Source organism: Pongo abelii, chromosome X (assembly GCF_028885655.2).
Source record: "Pongo abelii isolate AG06213 chromosome X, NHGRI_mPonAbe1-v2.0_pri, whole genome shotgun sequence".
Taxonomy (NCBI): Eukaryota; Metazoa; Chordata; class Mammalia; order Primates; family Hominidae; genus Pongo; species Pongo abelii.
In genome coordinates, this window is record NC_072008.2 from 107,174,173 (window position 1) to 107,195,177 (window position 21,005).

The window sequence follows — 21,005 nt, forward strand, 5'->3', positions numbered from 1 at the left end:
GTTTTTATTTCATAATCATAAACTTAACTGCAATACAGCTAGACATGGAAGGAATAAGGAAAATATGGAACCCAAAAAACTGCAGTGGGAGTACCAAGATTAGAGGATACTGTGAGCAAATGAGTTGGAGTGCTCTCCTGAGCTACAGAAGGAATGATCTGGTGGTTAAAACACAAGTCACATTTATTAGAGTTATCTACAGTCAGCAATAGTTCTTGTCGGTCTTGCCATTCCTGCTCCCAAAGTGCTCCATGGCTTCCACGATATTCATGCCCTCTTTCCCCTTGCCAAAGATCACATGGTTGCCATCCAACCACTCAATCTTGGCAGTGCAGATGAAAAACTAGGAACCATTTGCGTTGGGTCCAGCATTTTCCATGAACAAGATGCCAGGACCTGTATGCTTCAGGATGAAGTTCTCATCATCAAATTTCTCCCCATAGATGGAATTGCCATCAGCTATTATGGCATGTGAAGTCACCACCCTGACACATAAACTCTGGGATAATTCTGTGAAAGCAGGAACCCTTATAACCAAATTATTTCTTTCCAGTGCTCAGAGCATGAAAATTTTCTGCTGTCTTTGGAACTTTGTCTACAAACAGTTAGAAGAAGATGCAGCCCAAGGGCTCACCATGGGTGGCGATGTTGAAGAACATGGTGAGTTTTACTGTGGCTGGTGGCAGAGGTCTCTGTGTGTCAACGACATCTGCAAAGCAGCCCAATCTAAGTATTTTGTTATAACAGCACATACAGACTAAGACAACTTCCTTGACCAAACTTTAATTGGGCTCATCTGAGCATTCTGCTTAACCAGGGCATGACCTTGGTCTGCCATTAGGCAAGAATCCTGCTAAGTTATTTTAGGGAGAATCTCCCCACCTTTTATATCTAATCACCTTTGATATCCGATCAAGTTTCTTATTCCTCACCCTTGATGTCTAAGTCTTTGGCTTCCCTTTACCAAGAATCCTATTAGACAATTTTAGCAAGAATCCCCCTACCCTTGATATCTCCTTTTGTTAATTCTCTATCCACTGACCTTTTCATTCTTCTCATTGGCAATACATCTATAGCTATCTTTGCTGAATTTGGAGTAAGTGCAATCTCTCTCCCCTCTTGTAATAGTCTTGAATAAAGTCTTCCTTACCATTTCAATAAGTGCCAGAATAACTTCTCTGTTATCTGCAGCTTTATTAAGGTATAAGTGACAAATAAATATTGTGTATATTGAAGGTATATACTGTGATGATTTGATATATGTATACAGTGTGAAATATTTACCAGAATCAAGTTAATTACAGCCTCATCACCTCACATAGTTGCCATTTTGTGTGTGTATGTGTGGTAAAGGCACTTAAGATCTACTCTCTTAGCAAATTTCAAATATACAATAATTATTGTTGACTATAATCACTATGACTACCAACAGAAGGACGTGCTGCTTGCCCTGGCTGTCTCCTTCCCCATCCTCCAAGCTCTTGGAATAACATTGCTGTCAAAAAGTTGTGAGTAAAATGCAGATGTTTATATGTACACAGCTTTATTTGAGATTAAATTTAGGAGTTAAAATTTTAGAAAGTAAGACATGATGTATTTTAACCATAATAAGTAAGATCTTGAAATAAGAGGAAGGACACAAAAGATAACATTTCTACATCATTATCATTTGAAATATTACTTTTCTTGGCATTCTCATGCCAAAGTATCTCCAACCCCAGCCAATGGTATATTTGCTATCCTGGATTTTCTGACATTATTTGTAGAGTACTGGGCTGGCAGTCAAAGCTCCCCCCACTATGGATCAAGACCACATTTTCAGTCCTGTTTTCCAAGAACTCTGTGCTCTTGGCAAATGGCACAATTTTCTGCTCCCTCAAAAGATTCCTTCATTTTTCCACAATCCTTTAGCATGCTAGGGTTGAATTTTCACAGGGCTTGGCCTTGGCACGCACATGATGTCACCACATCCTCAGATCAAACCCATGAAAGAACATTGGTACCCAGTTTTAGAGGAGAAGAAAACAAGTCTTGAGGAGAGTGTCTTGCCAGCTTTGTCTTTGTTAAAGAAACAGATTGCTGGAGATTAGAGAAGGGTGGAGGAATAAAGTTGTTTGGGTGTTAAATGACAAAATGAATGTAAATCTTGAATACATATTCAAGTTACATAAATGGTGTTTATTATTATGAAGTCTCGTTAGCAGTACTGGCATAAATTTGCCCCTCTGGCTCTATTTCCAGATTCCTTTCCCTTACCCCTATCTATTTTGTGGAGGGAGGATGTGAGGAGGGAAAAGAGGAGGGGGTGGGTATGTGGTGCCTACCCTGGGGAGGAGAGTTCTGTACTTGGGTGGTAGCTACAAAGTTGGATGTAGTTAAAGTGAGCCACCTTTCCCCATGCAGATTCCCTTGCTTGGCACGTAGTAGGCACACAACACATGTTTATTTCCAATTGACAGTTGTCTTTATTGATTGTGATTACATTTTTTCCTTCTGTTGCAGAAGACCTTACTGCTGATAGCACCATCTTCAAATTTATGGAAGCTTATGTGAGCTGGATAGGAAAATTTCCTACATATAATGTTGGCTCTTCCATTTGTTTCCAATTTAGTATTTCTCAATTGATATTAGTTTATTTTTTGTTGATTAGAAAAACAATTTTACTCCCTGCAGAATATACTGAAAATGTTTTTACTTCCTCTTTGAAACCACTTTTTATTTCTTCAGCCACCCTGATTTCTTGTCTCTTGGTTCTTTTTGAGCAGATTTTTAGTCCCTTTTTGATAGTCTCATAGAGCAAGTGTGTTCATTTTGCTCATTCAATTTTACCTGTAAACTATGCTAGGGCCTTCACAAAAGCTGATTGAGTAATACATGAAGAATCATAGACATGTGGTATGTACTGTGGGCAGAATAAAACAAGGGGGCATAGAATGGCAACTTCCTACATTGCTTCCACTAGTATCTGTAGTGGTATATATCTGCCCTTTGAAGGGAGCAATTTGTTTGAAAGTCCCTTATGAGTTATCTGCTGTTGCATAACAACTTACCCCCGAACTTAGCTGCTTAAAATAATAATTTTTTATTATCTCACATATTTCTGAGTGTCAGGAATCTAGGGGTGGTTAAGTTGGGTGTTTTGGGCTTCAGGTCTCTCATGAGGTTGCAATTAAGAGGTCGGCTGAGGCCAGTCGTGGCGGCTCACACCTGTAATCCCAGCACTTTGGGAGGCTGAGACGGGTGGATCATGAGGTCAGGAGTTCAAGACCAGCCTGGCCAAGATGGTGAAACCCCATCTCTACTAAAACTACAAAAATTAGCCGGGTGTGGTGGCAGGCACCTATAATCCCAGCTACTCGGGAGGTTGAGGGAGAAGAATCGCTTGAACCCGGGCGGCAGAGGTTGCAGTGAGCCAAGATCGCGCCACTGCACTCCAGCTTAGGTGACAGAGTGAGACTCCATCTCAAAAAAAAAGAGGTCGGCTGAAACTGAAGTCATTTGAAGGTTTGGGGTTAAAGGATCCACTTCCAAGACAGCTCACAGAGCTGTTTGCAAGATGCTTCAGTTCCTCACCATGTGGGTCTCTTTACAGGGCTGCTTGAGTGTACTCATGATATGGCTGCTGGCTTCCTCCAGAGGGAATGATCTGAAAGAGAGAGAGATAAAGGAGAAAGCTGTGATGTCTTTTATGATCTAGTCACACACTGTTGTTTTTGCCAAATTCTATTAGTTGGAAGCATGTCACTAAGTCCAACCCATACTTAAGGGGAAGGAAATTAGTGTACACTTTTAGAGGGAATAATATCAAATAATTGTGGACATCTTTTTAAATCACCACAGTCCCCTTAATTTTACCTACCTATTACCTATTCATTCAACAAATATTTTCTGAACATGCCTACTTAGTGCTAGGTCCTATGCTAAATCCAGAGGATCCAGTGGTGAGGAAATAACAGTAAGAACATCGACTAAACCATGACAAGGTTTCTCTTGATGTCTACAGACAGAGTGGGAGGTGAAGAGGTGGTCAGACAACAATCTGATAATGAAACAAACAAATGTGAAGAGAAGACGCTTAGATGATGGTGGCCCTGAATTGGAAAAGGCTGTCTGGGAGCTCGGCTGCCCACCCAGCATTCAGTGTCTGCGACCTTCTGTCTGTTATGCTTGTGTCTGGATTTTTCAAGTTTTAATTTTTTTTTAATTCTTAGTTTTTGTGGATACATAGTAGGTGTATATATTTATGGGTTACATGAGATGTTTTGATACAGGTATGCAATACGTAATAATCACATCATGGAGAATGGGGTACCCATCACATCAAGCATTTATCCTTTGTGTTACAAACGGTCCAGTTAGACTCTTTTAGTTATTATTAAAACGTACAATTAAATTATTTTTGACTATAGTCACCCTGTTGTGCTAGCAAATACTAGGTCTTATTCATTCTTTTTAACTATTCTATTGTACCTCTTAACCATTCCCACTTCCTCCCTACCACACACTATCCTTCCCAGCCTCTGGTAACCATCCTTCTACTCTATCTCCATGAACTTAATTGTTTTAATTTTTAGCTCCCACAAATAAGTGAGAACATGCGATATTTGTTTTTCTGTGCATGGCTTATTTCATTTAACATAATCACCTCCAGGTCCATCCATGTTGTTGCAAGAGACAGGATCTCATTCTTTTTATGGCTGAAGAGTACTCCATTGCGTATAAGTACCACATTTTCTTTATCCACTCATCTGTTGTTGGACACTTAGGTTGCTTCCAAATCTTAGCTATTGTAAATAGTACTGCGATAAACATGGGAGTATAGATATATGTTCAATATACTGATTTTCTTTCTTTTGATTATGTGCCCAGAAGTGGGATTGCATAGTAGCTCTATTTTTACTTTTGTGAGGGAATCTCCAAACTATTCTCCAGAGTGGTTGTACTAATTTACATTCCCACACAGTGTACAAGGGTTCCCTTTTCTCCACATCCTTGCCAGCATTTGTTATTGCCTGTCTTTTGGTTAAAAGGCAGTTTAACTATAACTGGGGTAAGATGGTATCTCATTGCAGGATTTTGTTTTGTTTTGTTTTTTGTTCTTTTGAGATGAAGCCCCACTCTGTTGCCCAAGCTGGAGTGCAGTGGAGTGATCTTGGCTTGCTGCAACCTCCACCTCCCGGGTTCAAGCGATTCTCCCGCCTCAGCCTCCCAAGTAGCTGGGACTACAGGCACATGCCACCATGCCCGGCTAATTTTTGTATTTTTAGGAGAGACGGGGTTTCACTATGTTGGCCAGGTTGGTCTTGAACTCCTGACCTCGTGATCCGCCCACCTTGGCCTCCCACCAAAGTGCTGGGATTACAGGCGAGAGCCACCGCGCCTGGCCGTTTTTTCTTTTTTTTCTTTCCTTTTTTTTTTTTTTTTTACAGACTTTTGCTCTGTCACCCAGGCTGGAGTGCAGTGGTGCCATCTTGGCTCGCTGCAACCTCCGCCTCCCAGGTTCAAGGAATTTTTGTGCCTCACCCATGCAGCTGGGATTACAGGTGCGCACCATCACACTAGCTAATTTCTGTATTTTTAGTAGAGACGGGTTTTGCCATGTTGACCAGGCTGGTCTGGAACTCCTGACCTCAAGTGATCCGCCCACCTCAGCCTCCCAAAGTGCTGGGATTACAGGCATGAGCCACCTCGCCTGGGTCAAATCACCATTATAACTTTCTTGCACTTTGATATGGGTACCTTCTCTAGGTTTCGGAAGTTCTCTGTTATTATCCCTTTGAATAAACTTTCTACCCCATCTCTTTTTCTACCTCCTCTTTAAGGTCAATAACAGATTTGCTCTTTTGAGACTATTTTCTAGATCCTGTAGTTGTGCTTCATTTATTTAAATTCTTTTTTCTTTTGTCTCCTCTGACTGTATTTTCAAATACCCTGTCTTCAAGCTCACTAATCCTTTCTTCTTCATCATCCATTCTGCTATTAAAGGACTCTGATGTATTCTTCAGTATGCCAATTGCATTTTTCAGCTCCAGAATTTCTGCTTGATTCTTTTAAATTATTTCCATTTTTTTGTTACATTTATCTGGTAGAATTCTGCATTCCTTCTCTGTGTTATCTTGAATTTCTTTGAATTTCCTCAATACAGCTATTTTGAATTCTCTGTCTAAAAGATAACATGTCTCTTTTTCTCCAGGATTGGTGCCTGGTGCCTTATTTATTTTGTACAGTGAGGTCATGTTTCCCTAGATGGTCTTGATGCTTGTGGATGTTCATCTGTGTCTGGGCATTGAAGAGCTAGGTATTTATTGTATTATTTACAGTCTGGGCTTATTTGTACCTATCCTTCTTGGGAAGGCTTTGCAGGTATTCAAAGGGACTTGGATGTTGTGATCTAAGCTGTATGCATTAGGAGGCACCCCAAGCCCAGTAACACTACGGTTCTTGCAGACCCATAGAGGTACTACCTTGGTGGTCTTGGATAAGATCTGGAAGAGTTCTCTGGATTACCTGGAAGAGACTCTTTTTCTCTTCCCTTACTTTCTCTGAAACAAACAGTCTCTTTCTTTCTCTCTCTTTTTGTGCTGAGCCTCCTGGAGCTGGAGGTTAAGTGAGAAAAGTACACCTGTGGCCAGCACCACTGATAATTTTCTGGGTCAGACCTGAAGCCAGCACAGCACTGGGTCTTGCCCAAGGCCCTCTGTAACCACTACCTAGCTACCACCTATGTTTGCTCAAAGCCCTAGGGCTCTACAATCAATAGGTGGCAAAGCCAGTTAGGCTTGTGTCTTTCTTCCCCCCGCTTCCCACAGGCAGATAAGCCTCACTCCATGGTCACTGCCTCCACAGGCCCATGGGGAAGTACTTCCAGATTACCATCAATGTTCACTTAAGGCCCAAGGGCTGTTCAGTCAGCTTGTAGTGAGTGCTTCCATGCCTGAGGCTCATCCTTCAGGGCAGTGAACTCCCCTCTGGCCCAGGGCAGGTCTAGAAATGCTGTTCATGAGGCAAGGCCTGGAATCAGGGACCCCAAGAACCCACTTTGTGCTCTACTTCCAAGGACCAAGCTCATACCTAAGGTGCAAGAGAAAGTTCTCTTTACTTTTCCCTCTGCTTTTCTCAAACAGAAGCAGTTTTTCACCATAGCGACGACAGTTGGGAATGTGCTGGGTCTCTCCTGAAACCAGTACATCTCAGAACCCAAGGCCCATAGTGTACTTTCTGGATATTGCTGCTGGTTATTCAGGGATCCAGGGCTCTTCAGTCAGCAGGTGATGGGTCCTGCCAGGACAGAGTCTTTCCCTTTAAGGGAGTGGGGTCCCTTCTGGCCCACGGTGTGTATAGAAATGTCATTTGGGAGCTAAGGCCTGGAATAGGGGCCTCACAACTCTGCCCAGTACCCTATCCTACTGTGTCTGAGCTGGTATGCAAGATGCAAGACAGTCTTCTTTACTCTTCCCTCTCCTCTACAGAAATGGAAGGAAGAGTCTCTTTCAAAGCTGTGAGCTGTCTGCCTGGGGTTGAAGGTGGGGTGGCATAAGCATTCACTTAGGCTCCCTGGCTTGTGTCTCAGTAGATCATGTGACCCTCAGTCTTCTGGCTCTGGGCCCAGTTCAGTACTAGGACATGCCTAGGAATTGCAGTCCTTTTGGCCTAGACTGTCTTTCAAGTTTATTTAGGGCCCCAGAACACTTTAGCCTGTGGTGACAAGCCTTGTCAGAACTCAAGTTCTGACCACTGAGATGGGTAATTTCCCTCTGGCTAGGGATGGTCTAAATGATCCCTCTGTGGGCAGGCATCAACTGAGTTCAGCCTGGTTTTGCTTTCTGCTATAACAGGGCATCACTGAGTTCAATGCTAAGTCTCATGATCACTGCATTCTCCTTCTCCCAAGCACATGAATTTTTTCTCCATGTCATGTGGCTGCTGCCAGGGGATGGGGGAAGGGTGCCATCAGCAATTCATGATGGTCTTTCCTATCCTCTTCAGTGCCTCTTTCAGGGATATGAAGTTAAAACCAGGTACTGTGAGTACTCACCTGATTTTTAGTTCTTTTGAAGGTGCTTTTTTGTGTAGATAGTTGATAAATTTGGTGTTCCTGTTGGGGAGATGATCAGTGGAGCCTTCTATCCAGCCATCTTGCCCTGTCTTTCTCCATGTATGTATTTTGATAGGTGAAGACACAAGACCAAAATGTGCTTCCCAGAGAGCATGAATGAATATAATACTTACTCCGGATACTGATCTAGAAAGTCCAAAGAATGAAAGGAAATCCTACCAATTCATTTAAAAAGAATGTAATGTTTTTTCTCTCAACTCTATGTCAACTTAAAATAACCAAAAAGATCACAATCTAGTTTGGGAGTTTATTCAAGTGAAAAGGTTGAGGACAGCCTGCCCAGTAAGCACAGATTTCAAAGAATGCAAGTCAGTGTTCCAAAGAGTAGAAGTTCAAGATCGTTTATATAGATAAGGTTCAGGGAAGTTTAACAGAATTTCAGTGTCTTTCTATGGAAGCCTTAATGTATAATTACAATGATACAATTGGTCAAGGTGGTCTTTTTCTTTTAGGAAAGGTATATTGAACACTGCACACCGAATATATAACTGTCATGGGGTACCTAGTTATTTACAGAACAGGAACAATGAGGAAGAGAGTTAATCTGTAATCTAAGAAGCAGAAGTTATAAATACGTGCTACATGACTCAGATCACAGTTACATCTCTCTCAAGTCTTTAAATGTCTGAGGCTTCCAACTGCTTTTATATTTTATTTTCACACCTAGTCCCATCAGAACAACTCATTATATCATGCAGAAATAGTATTAAGTTATCACATAATATACAAAATATGATTTATTTTCCTTTTTGCTGTTAAATTTCCAGAGGTTCTCCATGACATGGTTGGGCTGGGTTTTTTTTGTTTTGTTTTTTGTTGTTGTTGTTTTTGTTTTTTGAGACAGGGTTTCACTCTGTCGCCTAGGCTGGAGTGCAGTGGTGCAGTCTCAGCTCACTGCAATCTCAGTCTCCTGAGTTCAAGTGATTCTCCTCCCTCAGCCTCCTGAGTAGCTGGGATTACAGGCGCACACCACCACACCCGGCTAATTTTTGTATTTTTAGTAGAGATGGGGTTTCGCTATGATGGCCAGGCTCGTCTCGAACTCCTGACCTTAAGGGATCTACCCACTTCGGCCTCCCAAAGTGCTGGGATTATAGGTATGAGCCACCACGCCCAGCTGGGCTGTTTGTTTTATTATTATTATTACTATTTTTTCAGAAAGGAGGTAGTAGGGAGGGAGAGAACTTATATTGAATGAGCAATTACAACACACCGGTTACTTTATATAGGTTTTCTTATTTAATTCTCATTACCACCCTGAAAATAAAGTACTATTATCACCATTTTACAGATGAGGAGATGAACAGTTAGAAAGGTTAGATAGTTTTTTTTAGGATCACTCAACTAGTGGGTGGAACAGGAAGGACTCAAATCCAGGCTTTGTTTAACTGTGGTGTTTATTATGGTGCTTCATTTTGAGATGGTGCGCTTTCAAGATTTAGGGTTACATTGATTTGAGCTTGCTAAGTCATAGAGTTCTTTTTTGATTCAATGCCAAAATGAATATAAATCTTTACCATATTTTCATGACACAAAAATAGTATTTGTTATTATGAAGGGCCACTAACATTAATACTCTGAACTCCATGGCTCTAAGCCCCTAATTTCTCAGTTTCAGTAAATTTGATGTTCTATAGACCCATGCTTCTCAAACTGAAATGTGTAAACATATCACCTTGGGTATGTGGTTAAAATGCAGGCTCTTATCCAATAGGTCCTGGGTGGGGCCTAAGCTGCATGTCTAACAGGCTTTCACGTGGTGCTGATACTGCTTGTCTTCATATCATAGTTTGAGCAGCAAGACTGTGGAGTAGCAAGACTTAAATACTCTTGAAATTCCCAGGGTGCTTCCAGCAGTCTAAGAATGTGTAGTCACGGACAAGGATGGCTAGCTGTGCTAGAACTCTGAGGCTTCTGGTCACAGCTGTTTTACAGGGGTTCTCCTCTACACCAGAACTCTGCTTGTGGTACCACTTCTATCTCCTGTATATGAGTGGATTTGCTATGCCAAATCCACATAGCAGAGTGGAAATCTGCTATGCCAGGTATTACTGGATTTGCATGCTATTGCAGTCCCTTGATGTTAATTATAAGAGGATGATGAGCAATAGCAGCCTAGAAGAGGGTGAATCAGAGAGGCATGTACGATAGGCATCTGCTGCTTGATAGGGAGGAGAGAGAGGGAGCCTGGACCATGAAGAGTTTTAGAAAGTTTAAACTTCCCTATATACCTCTGTAAGCCAGATGTTGAGTAAGATTTTAGAGATATAGCATCGTTACCCTCAAGAAAATTTCAGCCTGGAGGGGAAGACTGACAAGTAACCTACAGAACATAGTGATGGGTGTAAGTTTAGGGCATTATCAGAGTCTAGAGCAGAGCCATTTAACTCACACTTGGGATGGGGTGGGGAAGGAGCAGGGCAGTGATGTGTTGGAAAATGTTTAACAATCAGTTCTCTGAAAAAAATAAAAGCTCTGATCTGTAGTGTTTGTTGACTTCCATGGTGTAAATACTTCCATCATGGCCAATTTCTTTTTATTTTTTATTTTTTTTTGAGATGGAGTCTCGCTCTGTTGCCCAGGCTGGAGTGTAGTGGTGCCATCTTGGCTCACTACAAGCTCCGCCTCCTGGGTTCACACCATTCTCCTGCCTCAGCCTCCCGAGTAGCTGGGACTATAGGTGCCCGCCACCACGCCTGGCTATTTTTTTTTTTTAGTAGAGACGGGGTTTCACCATGTTAGCCAGGATGGTCTCGATCTCCTGACCTTGTGATCTGCGCACCTCGGCCTCCCAAAGTGCTGGGATTACAGGCATGAGCCACTGCGCCTGGCTCATCATGGCCAATTTCAAGGTACTATCTTGATGTCACTGAACAAAGAATTGGGAAGAGATGTTCATAATTGGCTCTTGTAAGTCAGGCCAAGCTAACTCTAAGCACACCATTGAGGTAGCGAATCCTTCCCAAAGTAAATGTCTTTGTCAATTCGGGCTGTCATAACAAAGTACTATAGACTGGATGGCTTGTAAACAACAAGAGTTTATTCCTCACCTTTCTGGAGTCTAAGATCAGGGTGCCAGCATGGTTGGGCTCTGGTGAGGGCCCTCTTCCCAGGGTTGCAGACTGCTAACTTTTCACTGTACTCTCACATGGTAGAAAGAGGGCAAACTAGCTTTCTGGCCCCTTCTTATAAGGGCATTAATTCCATTCATGAGGGCTCCATGCTTATTACCTAATTACCTCTCAAAGTCCCCACCTCCTAATATTATCACACTGGGCATTGGGATTTCAACATATAGATTTTTTGAGGGAAGGAGGGACCCATTTAGTCCATTGCAGTGGGAAAGAAGAGATTTGAAGGATAAGCAGAAGTTAGCCCATCAAATGTAGAGGACAAATGAGAGGATTCCAGGTAGAAGGATGGCAGGTAGAAATGACCCAAGGTAATAGGAAACATGGTGCTTTGGCAGTAAGTTATGAATTAGAGTGGAAGTGGACAGTCCTAAGTCTCCAAGTAGGCAAACATTTAATTACAGAACACATTTAATTATACTCTCTTTTCTGATCCCATTATTGCTTTTGCCAAATCATTTCCATCAAACTAGACCAATGCTGCATTTATGTCTGTGATGAGCTTAAATCTTAGTAAGGACATTAATTGAATCTATTTGTATTTTTTTTCAAGTTATTAAGCAAACAAAGCATGTTATTAGATACTCCACAAAGAGCATATTTGTAGTAAGTAATGACACAATTTTAGATTATTACCACTAAACTCTTTTAAAGATAATGTATAATCTACTTAAGAATTACACAACTATCACAATGTGCATCTTAACAAAGGCACAAAAAGATAATGCTCCTCCATGGTTTATTATGATTTTGTGTATAAAAAGAAGATACATGAATATGAATGCTTTTTTCCTCAACTTTTATTTTAGGTTCGGGAGTACATGTGCAGATTTGTCACATGGGTAATTGTATGTTGCTGAGGTTTGGTGTATAAATCATCTCACCACCCAGATTGTGAGCATAGTACTTGATAGGTAGTTTTTCAACCCTCGCCCCCCTCCAGCCTCCTGTCTAGTAGTCTCCAGTGTCTATTGTTTTCTTCTTTATTTCCATGTGCACCCAATGTTTAGCTCCCACTTATAAGTCAAAATACGAGACATATGGTTTTCTGTTTCTGCATTAGTTTGCTTAGGATTATGGCCTCCAGCTGCATTGGTGTTGCTGCAAAGAACATGATCTCATTGTTTTTTAATGGCTGTGTAGTATTCCATTGTGAATATGTACCACATTTTCTTTATCCAATCCACCGTTGGTGGGCGGGTACCTGAGTTGATTCCATGTCTGCTATTGTGAATAGTGCTGCAATGAACATATGGGTGTGTGTGTCTTTTTGGTAGAACAATTTATTTTCCTTTGGATGTATACTCAGTAATGGGGTGGTGAGTTAAATGGTCATTCAACTCTAGTTGTTTGAGAAATCTTTAAAGTGTTCTGCATAGTGGCTGAACTAATTTACATTCCCACCAACAGTATATAAGTGTTCCCTTTTCTCTGCAGCCTCATCAACACCTGTTTTTCTTTTTTTTTGCTTTTTAACAAAAGCCATTTTGACTGGTATGAGATGGTATTTTATTGTGGTTTTCATTTGCATTTCTCTGATGATTAGTGATGATGAGCACTTCTTCATCTATTTGCTGGCCTCATATGTATCTTCTTTTGAGAAGTATCGTTCATGTCCTTTGCCCATTTTTAATGGTGTTGTTTTTTGATTGTTGAATTTTAAAGTACTATAGATATGTACTTCTTTTTATTGTGGGCTTTTTCAAACATACATAAAAATAGAATGGTAATGAATTGCCATGTTCTCACCAACCAACTTCAACAATTATAAACTCATAACTAATCTCATTTAATCCTTCTAAAGAGTTTGGACTTAAAAATCCATAACTTCAGTATTATTATTATTCATCAAACAATTAACAATATTCCTTAACATTATTAAATCTTCATTTAGTGTTCTAATTTTCTTAATTGTCTAATTTTTCCTTTATAATTTGTTTAAAACAGGATTCAAAGTCCATATATTGTATTTTACTGACTTTTTAAAAGTTTCTCTTAATTTGTTGGTTCTCTGTGTATTTTTATTTTAAAATTATTTTATTTTACTTTGAAGTGGGGATTTGCTATGTTGTCCAGGCTGGTCTTGAACTTCTGGGCTCAAGTGATCCTTCTGCCTCAGCCTCCCAAGTAGCTGGGATTACAGGCATACGCTACTACACCCAGCTTTATTTTAAAATTATTTCAACTTCTTTGTTGAAGTAAACAGGTTATTTAGCCTGTAAAATTTTCCACATTCTGGAATTTACTGACTGCATCCCTGTGGTATTGATTAACATATTATTTTGTTTCCTATTTTCCTGTAAACTGGTAGATCTAGAGGCTTGTTCTGATTCAGGGTTGATTTTCTGGAAGGAATATTTCATAAGTGTTGTTTGTATTTCTTTCAAGAGGTACATAATATCTGACTGAAGCTCTTTTTTTTTATGATGTTAGTGGCCATCAATGGTCATAGACTAGATTCATTATTTCCTTAGGGATTTGTAAGATGGTGATATTCAATTTCTGTAATTCCTTCTTCATTTATTAGTTAAAAAAAATGGCCTTGGTGCAGTGGCTCACGCCTTTATCCCCAACAGATGCAGAGGTGGGCAGATCACCTGAGGCCAGGAGTTTGAGACCAGCCTGGCCAACATGGCAAAACCCCATCTCTCCTAAAAATACAAAGTTAGCTGGGTGTGGTGGTGCATGCCTGTAATCCCAGCTACTTGGGAGGCTGAGGCAGAGAATCACTTGAACCTGGGAGGTGGAGGCTGCAGTGAGCCGAGATCGCGCCATTGCACTCCAGCCTGGGCGACAAAGCGAGACAGCGTCTCAAAAACAAACAAACAAAAGCCCCCAAAACCCCCTTTTTTTAGACGGAGTCTTACTCTGTTGCCCAGGCTGAAGTGCAGTGGCGCCATCTTGGCTCACTGAAACCTCTGCCTTCTGGATTCAAGTGATTCTTCTGCCTCAGCCTCCTGAGTAGCTGGGACTACAGGTGTGCACCACCATGCCCGGCTATTTTTTGTATTTTAGTAGAGACGGGGTTTCACCACGTTGGCCAGGCTGGTATCGAACTCCTGACCTCAGGTGATCCACCAGCCTCGGCCTCCCAAAGTGTTGGGATTACAGGCATGAGCCACTGTGCCTGGCCTAAAAAACCTTCTGTAAATGGAAAATTTCTCTCAATAACTGGTCACTGTGAGGGGCAATTTGGATTCCCTTAGCATCATCCTTCAAAGGTGGCCAATAAAGATTTTTTTTTGGTATTATTACGAATTCTTAGAGTTTTAACATATTCAATGTGTTTCGACTCATCAGTTCATTGCAGTTGTTATTTTTAATGATGCTCAAATTTGCTGTTGCAATCATTTTCAAGTTGGCTCCTGAATGCTTTTGACACAACCCCACTAGCCTTTGATAGCTTTCTTGCTTGGTAACTAGTAAAATAACATAAATAAGTAATTTGAAATATTTATGACATGTTAACTGCAAAATTGTGATTCTAAATTACCATTTCGTTATGCTTCATATAAAAGGAAATAAAAATTACCCTTGCATCCAACCTATGGAATGTTAAGTTGACACATAAGACAGTAAAAGCTTCCTTTAATTCAATATCCCCCCTCCTTTTTTTTTTTTTTTTTTTTTTTGAGATGGAGTGCAATGGCGTGATCTCGACTCACTGCAACCTCTGCCTCCCAGGTTCAAGCAATTCTCGTGTCTCAGCCTCCCGAGTAGCTGTGATCACAGGTGCCCACCCCCACGATCGGCTAATTTTTGTGTTTTTGGTAGAGATGGGATTTTATCGTGTTGGCCAGGCTGGTCTCGAACTCCTGACCTCAGGTGATCTGCCCGCCTTGGCCTCCCAAAGTGCTGGGATTACAGGCGTAAGCCACCGTGCCCAGCTCAATATCCTACTAATTTCTAGCTTTACAGAAAAATAGGCAGCTAGTGCATGATTTCCTCTTCTAAACGAGGCATTGATACTTATCTAAATAAAATAAAATAAAATTAAATTAAAATTAAAATGGAATGGGGTAGAATCTCTTCCTTCTTAAAAATGTGTTCCTGGAGCTACTAAAAAACTTGGATTTTCAAAGTCCTTGATAAAAACCATTCCCCCATATTGTAGAAGAAGGGAAGTATTGGGACCCCTGATAATACTGGGTATAAGTATGCTATTCAGACTTGGCTTCTTTCCATCCTGCTGCATCAGAGGCTGGATTCACCTTTTATGTTTTCCCTTTCTTGCTGTCTTTAGTGTCTTGTTTAGCCACTCCAGTGAGTTTCCCTTTTGCCCTTCCTTTCCCTTATGTTTGTACTTTTTACTAAAGGTTTATCCTTTTACTTTGCCTTTTGTTTATGATTTAATTTTAACTTCTGCAGGAGCGGGTTTGAACTACTACCTTCAGATCTTCTCTTGGGCTCTTTATTTAGCACCTCTTTAGCTGAATTGACTTTCTTCTTACAAATCTTGGCAATGGCTGCAGTGGGGAGGGCAGGTACCTTGGTGCCTGTGGGCCTTCACGAAGCTGGCCTACCTGTATATTTCATTTCTTGCTTACATTTCCAGATGCTATCTATAATAGCTATGCAGCCATAATAGCTATAATAGCTCTATGCAGTTTATATCAAAGTCTTCTCTTTATGTGAGAAAGAAAGCAGGGTAGGCCAGGACTAACATTTGGTGAAGTCCTTTTATGTGCCAGACATTCTTTGTTGATTTTCTCATTATGTTCTCTCTTAGAGTCACGTAAAAGGTAAAATAAGGAGGACAAGAAAACACAGTTTTAAAAAAATGAAATGGCATAGGGATTTTCTATTTTTTTCTCAGCCCCAGAAGGTAATTACTCTTACAATGCAGAAGTATCACCAGTTACTATCTGCACAGGTTTTCCCATTTTTTCCTCACACCACTGTGGTAAAGCAGGGGGATCTGTCACCTCCACTGAGGAGACTGAGGCTCACAAGAGGTGATAACATATAAAACTCTATCAGTCATTTATGGAGTGGAGCAGAAGCTCTCAAAGTTCAGCATGCATCATCTGTAGGTGTATAAACACTAATTGCTGGGCCCTGCCCCTAGAGTTTCTGATTCAGACCATCTGGTTGAGACCCAAAGATACGCATTTCTAAGAAGTTCCCAGGTAATGCTGATGCTACCGCTCTAGGGACCACAGTCTGAGAACCACTGGTCTGGCTAATAGACAAACAAACAAATAAACAAAACAGCATTTATTCTTTACAAGGTACATAGAGAATTGCACTGAGCTGAGAGGATTGGTGGAAGTACATGGCCTGGAGTCAAAGCAAAGGGGTCAGAGTTTGCAGTGTACCTAGGCCCATGACCTGGGCCATTCACTCAGGCAGGGGGTGACACTATGTCATTCTCCTAAAATATAAGGGAACCAGTCACTGGTCTTTAGAACAGCTCGTGTGGGCATTGGTGATTTCATCACATCTCTTACCCTGGGGAGCCTGGTGGGTGAGGGATTAAGCTCCAGGCTCCTGGGATCTCCCTTGATCTTAGCTATTCAAGTTACTTATTATTAAATCCGTAATTCAGATCAGGGTATAGGAAGTTAGGCGATGTTAAGTAAATCAGGGAAACTGTCTTATAAATGCTTGCTTATTAGTGAAACCTGGAATTACTCTAAAGCTTTCACCATGGTGTCTGGAATCCACCAGGGCTCTAAGTACTCCAATCTGTCTGGGTAACTGATGCTGGGCAGGGTATGGCTTAATTTTTTAAAATAGTGAACTGTATTACTTTTAAATTATATTATTACTGAAAAATTTAAAACACAGTGTATGGCAAAAAAATCAGTAAAGCTTGTCTAAAATGATGACAGCAAATATTTGCAAACTATTAATATATGTGGCTAATTCTTATGATATAGGAAGCCTTCCCAGTAGCCAATATAAAGAGATGGACAAATGAGGTAAGCAGCCTCTAAGATGGTGATCTCAATGAGCCATGCCTCCTAGTGTTCATGCACTTGCATATTCCCTATCCTTGAGTGTGGGCTGGTAGTTAGGAGAGGCTTAAATAATGAAAACTGAAATTACTCTTAAAGCTTTTCTGTTTGAAGCCTCCAGGGCTCTGAATGCTCTGATTTCCCTGGGTGCTGGCACTTGATGCTCTCCAGGGTATTGCTCAATTTCTGTTATAATGAACTGTTTTATTTATTTATTTGTACAATATAACATAATAGTTACCATTTTAGTCATTTTAAAGTGTACAGCTCAGTGGCATTAAGTACTCTCACATTGTTGTGCAACCATCACCACTGTCCATCTCCAGAACTCTTCATTTTGAATGAAACTCTATACCCATGAAATGATAACTTCCTATTCTCGTTTTCCTCAGACTCTGGCAACCACCATCCTTTTCTCTGTCTATATAAATTTGACTACTCCGGGTAGTTCATATAAGTGGAATCATACCACTTTTGTCCTTTTGTGTCTGGCTTCTTTCACTTAGCATAATGCTTTCAAAGTCAGCATGTAATAGGCTTTCCTTCCTTTTTAAGGCTGAATAATATTCCATTGTATGGATATACTATCTTTTGTTTGTCCATTCATCCCTTCATGGACACTTGGTGGTTTCTACCTTTTGGCTATTGTGAGTAATGCTGCTGTGAGCATGGGTGTGCAAATATATATTCAAGTCTCTGTTTCATTTCTTTTGGCTATATACCCAGAAGTGGAATTTCTGGATCATATGGTAATTCTATGCCTAATATTTTGAGGAACTGCCATACTATTTTCCACAGTGGATGCACCATTTTATATTCCTACAAGCAATACACAAGGGTTCCAGTTTCTCCACATCCTCACCAACACTTACTATTTTCTCTCTCTCTCTTTTTTTAAATAATAGCCATCCTAATGGGTGTGATTTATTATTTATTTTTAAAACTAAACTTCATTTTGTAATAATTTTAAATTTACAAAGCTGTATAATTTTAATGAACATTATTGAAAAATTAAAAACACTGTGTATTGCAGAAAAAAAGGTAGAAGTTATATGAAAAGTAGAGAGAATATTTGCAAACTAATGGGGCTTATATTTGTGATATGTTAGGCAGACTTACTGACCAACAGTGGGTCAATGATGTCAAAAGAAAATTCACTGAAAGAGCAATATTTATGTCAGTAAACATTGCTAATGAAATGACAATGAAAATCAGATATCATATTAAGTGAAATAGGAAAATTGCAGAAGAATATGTATAATATGACTATAGTTTTGAAGAATATGTGTATTTTGTATATTTTATGTAAATATGTTTCTTTATATGTAGCTATACAGTAGTAAATTACATGTACATAGACACATCTGGAGAACATGCACCTATTTTCAGTGAAAATCTTTGGGTCAGGGAGTGAGAGTCAGGCAGATGAAATAGACAGGATAAATTTAATTTACACATATACCTTTATGGCTTGTTTGAAATTTTGTAATCAGGAACATTTATTTTTATTTTTATTTTTTTATAAGTTCTTTCTTTCACCTCTATTCCTCAGTCTTTCATTTCTTTCACTTATTCTTCACTCAGAACATGCAAATGGAATCATCTCTGAATTCAAAGTTGCATACATCAATATCTTTATGAAAAAAGTAAAACAGTTCATTTATTCCAGCAGCATTTCAGCACTCTGAGCTTACCTTCTATGATGAAACTCAAATTATCTTAAAAGAAAAACTCTAATTTCTCTATTAATTCCATCTATCTCCACAATTTTATATATTACAACAAAATCTACTTTTTCTTTTTATTTATTTATTTATTTATTTATTTATTTTATTATTATTATTATTATTATACTTTAGGTTTTATGGTACATGTGCGCAATGTGCAGGTAAGTTACATATGTATACATGTGCCATGCTGGTGTGCTGTACCCACTAACTCGTCATCTAACATTAGGTATATCTCCCAGTGCTATCCCTCCCCCCTCTCCCCACCCAACAACAGTCCCCGAAGTGTGATGTTCCCCTTCCTGTGTCCATGTGTTCTCATTGTTCAATTCCCACCTATGAGTGAGAATATGCAGTGTTTGGTTTTTTGTTCTTGCGATAGTTTACTGAGAATGATGATTTCCAATTTCATCCATGTCCCTACAAAGGACATGAACTCATCATTTTTTATGGCTGTATAGTATTCCATGGTGTATATATGCCACATTTTCTTAATCCAGTCTATCATTGTTGGACATTTGGGTTGGTTCCAAGTCTTTGCTATTGTGAATAATGCCGCAATAAACATACGTGTGCATGTGTCTTTATAGCAGCATGATTTATAGTCCTTTGGGTATATACCCAGTAATGAGATGGCTGGGTCGAATGGAATTTCTAGTTCTAGATCCCTGAGGAATCGCCACACTGACTTCCACAAGGGTTGAACTAGTTTACAGTCCCACCAACAGTGTAAAAGTGTTCCTATTTCTCCACATCCTCTCCAGCACCTGTTGTTTCCTGACTTTTTAATGATCACCATTCTAACTGGTGTGAGATGGTATCTCATTGTGGTTTTGATTTGCATTTCTCTGATGGCCAGTGATGATGAGCATTTTTTCACGTGTCTTTTGGCTGCATAAATGTCTTCTTTTGAGAAGTGTCTATTCATATCCTTCGCCCACTTTTTGATGAGGTTGTTTGATTTTCTCTTGTAAACTTGTTTGAGTTCATTGTAGATTCTGGATATTAGCCCTTTGTCAGATGAGTAGATTGCAAAAATTTTCTCCCATTCTGTAGGTTGCCTGTTCACTCTGATGGTAGTTTCTTTTGCTGTGCAGAAGCTCTTTAGTTTAATTAGATCTGATTTGTCAATTTTGGCTTTTGTTGCCATTGCTTTTGGTGTTTTAGACATGAAGTCCTTGCCCATGCCTATGTCCTAAATGGTAATGCCTAGGTTTTCTTCTAGGGTTTTTATGGTTTTAGGTCTAACATTTAAGTCTTTAATCCATCTTGAATTGATTTTTGTATAAGGTGTAAGGAAGGGATCCAGTTTCAGCTTTCTACATATGGCTAGCCAGTTTTCCCAGCACCATTTATTAAATAGGGAATCCTTTCCCCATTTCTTGTTTTTGTCAGGTTTGTCAAAGATCAGATAGTTGTAGATATGTGGCATTATTTCTGATGGCTCTCTTCTGTTCCATTGATCTATATCTCTGTTTTGGTACCAGTACCATGCTGTTTTGGTTACTGTAGCCTTGTAGTATAGTTTGAAGTCAGGTAGTGTGATGCCTCCAGCTTTGTTCTTTTGGCTTAGGACTGGCTTGGCGATGCGGGCTCTTTTTTGGTTCCATATGAACTTTAAAGTAGTTTTTCCCAATTCTGTGAAGAAAGTCATTGGTAGCTTGATGGGGATGGCATTGAATCTGTAAATTACCTTGGGAAGGATGGCCATTTTCACGATATTGATTCTTCCTACCCATGAGCATGGAATGTTCTTCCATTTGTTTGTATCCTCTATTATTTCCTTGAGCAGTGGTTTGTAGTTCTCCTTGAAGAGGTCCTTCACATCCCTTGTAAATTGGATTCCTAGGTATTTTATTCTCTTTGAAGCAATTGTGAATGGGAGTTCACTCATGATTTGTCTCTCTGTTTGTCTGTTATTGATGTATAAGAATGCTTGTGATTTTTGTACATTGATTTTGTATCCTGAGACTTTGCTGAAGTTGCTTATCAGCTTAAGGATATTTTGGGCTGAGACAATGGGGTTTTCTAGATATACAATCATGTCATCTGCAAACAGGGACAATTTGAC